Below are 3,419 nucleotides of genomic sequence, written 5' to 3'. Positions count from 1 at the left end.
AAGAAAGAAAGAAAGAAAGAGAAAGAAAGAAAGAAAGAAAGAAAGAAAGAAAGAAAGAAAGAAAGAAAGAAAGAAAGAAGAAAGAAAGAAAGAAAGAAAAGAAAAGAAAAGAAAAGAAAGATAAAAAATGATCTTCCGAACACTCCAGCTTTGGGGCATCCAAATGATAACATTTCATTATTTGTGTATGAAAGTGGTGGAAACACTTTAGGGGTCCTAACTCAATAACAGAGCTCAAAATAGACCTATAGGGTATTAGAGCCAACAATTATAGCAAAAGGGACTCCCACCTTGTATGAGAGCCATAACAGCCACCACTTTGTTCATTAGGGCAACTGAAGAAATTGTCATGGGAACATCCCTTACTATCTTCGTCCCTCATTCTGTGGAGGTATTGCTATACTCACACCATACTCAACATTATTCATTTAGTAGACTGACTTCATATGAGGTCTTGCTTATGTTAGCTTCTCATATCATCTCTAGTGTAACGATGTGAGCCCTGCATTCTTTTGCCTTCATTTTTACATGAAATACCACACAACTGCATAGCTCTAAGTGATCAACATTTTTCTTCTAGATCAGACCTCCAAGAGACTCCCTTTATAAATATTGATGCTGTTTAGTTCACAGATGGATGTTATTGAAGGATGAATCTTGAATCTACCAAGCAGGTTGCACTATCGTGTCTTTAATTGAAGAAAATAGAAAGTGCCTATTTTCCGAAAGCCATCTCAGCTCAACAGAATTAATAGCATTGATTAGGCCTGTCAATTGGCAAAAAGAATATCCGCTAATATTTATACAGACAGTAGACATACTTTTGGAGTAGCCCATGATTTGGAAATGTTATAGAGGCAAAGAGTGTTCTTAACCTCTTAAGGTCAATCCATAAAAAACGAACTTCTTATTTCATAACTACTACAAAAAAATCCCTGGCCATTATTAAAATTTTGGGTCATTCCAAATCAGATACTCCAGAAAGCAGAGAATATCACCTAGCTGATAAGCAGCAAGTAGAGCTGCTCTAAACACATCTAAACAAGAAAACCAACCTGCATTAACTTTTAAGGAAGCACCTGAATTTGACATAAAATTAGCTCAATTCAGAGCCCTAAAATCAGAACAAAAAGATTGGGAAACAAAAGGGGGGATAGATTCCCCGAAAGATGAGGTATGGTATGGGCCAAACAAGTTGCCCATACTTTCTGCTGAATTTTAGTTGTCATTCTTTTTTTTTCTTTTTCTTTTTTTGAGACAGAGTTTCACTCTTTTTGCCCAGGCTGGAGTGCAATGGTACGATCTTGGCTCACTACAACCTCTCCCTCCTGGGCGTCAGTGATTCTTGTGCCTTAGCCTCCCAAGTAGCTGGGACTACAGGCACATGCCACCACATCCGGCCAGTTTTTTTGAATTTTTGTAGAGATGGGGTTTCATCATGTTGGCCGGGCTGGTCTTGAACTCCTGACCTCCTGCTGTGGCCTCCCAAAGTGCTGGGATTACAGGCGTGAGCCACCGCATCTGGCCTATAGTTGTCATTCTTATGTGCATGATCTCACTCACTGGAGTCCTGACAAAATGGTTGCTTAGGGAAAAATATTACTTATTTATTTTTTTCAAGACAGAGTTTTGCTCTGTCACCTAGTCTGGGGTGCAGTGGTGCAATCTTGGTTCACTGCAACCTCCACCTGTCAGGTTCAAGCGATTCTCCCGCCTCAGCCTCCTGAGTAGCTGGGATTACAGGCGCACACCACCATGCCTAGTTAATTTTTGTATTTTTAGTGAAGATGGGGCTTCACCATGTTGGCCAGGCTAGTCTCAAACTCCTGACCTCAGGTTATCCACCTCCCTCGACCTCCCAAAGTTCTAGGATTACAGGCATTTACAGGCATGAGCCACCGTGCCCAGACTTTTTGTTTTGTTTTGTTTTATTTTGAGATGGAGTCTTGCTCTGTTGCCCAGGCTGGAGTGCACTGACACAATCTTTGCTCACTGCAACCTCCGCCTCCTAGGTTCAAGTGATTCTCCTGCCTCAACCTCCCGACTAGCTGGGATTACAGGCACCCACCACCATACCCAGCTAATTTTTGTATTTTGAGTACAGATGGGGTTTCACCATGTTGACCAGGCTGGTCTCAAACTCCTGACTTCAAGTAATCCACCCACCTCAGCCTCACAAAGTGTTGGGATTATAGGCGTGAGCCACGGCGGTCTACCAAAAAATATTACTGGAAACCTTCTCCAACAATAGCTCATAAGATACATAACCACTGTCATATTTTCTGAAAGTGCAATCCAGGAAAACCATTACATGGTTCTCAAGGACACTTTCCTTTACTTGGGGCGCCCTTTGAAATATGGCAACTGGAGTTTATCCAGCCACCACTCTCGCAAGGCTACATACATGTTCTGGTAGTGATTTGCATATTTTCTCATTGTATAGAGGCATTTCTATGCAAAAGAGCAATGGCTTTAGCTGTCATTAAATTATTTTAGAGAAATTATTCCAACCTGGGAAGTTCCTCTGGAACTTTATAGTGACAGAGGCACCCACTTCACTGGACAAACAATTCAATCAGTATGTAGAATCTACCCTATTCTTTTTATTTATTTATTTATTTTTGAGAAGTAGTCTCACTCTGTCACCCAAGCTGGAGTGCAGTGGCACGATCCTGGCTCACTGCAACCTCCACCTCAGCCTCAGCCTCGGGTTCAAGCGATTCTCCTCAGCCTCCCGAATAGCTGGGATTACAGGTGCGCACCACCACACCCAGCTAATTTTTTTTTTTGAGATGGAGTCTCGCTCTGTCGCCCAGGCTGGAGTGCCGTGGCACCATCTCAGCTCACTGCAAGCTCCGCCTCCCGGGTTCACGCCATTCTCCTGCTTCAGCCTCCCAAGTAGCTGGGACTACAGGCGCCTACCACCATGCCCGGCTAATTTTTTGTATTTTTAGTAGAGACGGGGTTTCACCATGTTAGCCAGGATGGTCTCAATCTCCTGACCTCGTGATCCACCTGCCTTGGCCTCCCAAAGTGCTGGGATTACGGACATGAACCATTGCACCCGGCCTAGCCTATTCTTTAACATTTCCATTGTGCCTATCACCCCATCATCTGGATTAGTAGACTGCACAAACAGAATAATCAAAACCCAGTTGGCAAAATTAACAGAGGCTTTTCAAATTCCTTGGCCAGAAGCTCTTCCATTGGTCTTGCTGAACCTATGATTGACCCTTGTTGGTAAATACCAGTTATCTCCATTTGAAATTGTAACAGGCAGATGTATGAAATTATTTCCTGGAAATTGTGTCTCCTTAATAGTAAAAGGGAATCTAGTCACCTACTGTAATGGTCTTATGAAACAATTACAAAGTATGAATTGATAAAAGAATATTTTTACAGTGAGCTCCCAGGAGACA

Source organism: Colobus angolensis, unplaced genomic scaffold (assembly GCF_000951035.1).
Source record: "Colobus angolensis palliatus isolate OR3802 unplaced genomic scaffold, Cang.pa_1.0 Scaffold471, whole genome shotgun sequence".
Taxonomy (NCBI): domain Eukaryota; kingdom Metazoa; phylum Chordata; class Mammalia; order Primates; family Cercopithecidae; genus Colobus; species Colobus angolensis.
The sequence above is the reverse complement of the archived record's forward strand: the minus strand, read 5'-3'. Positions refer to the sequence as shown.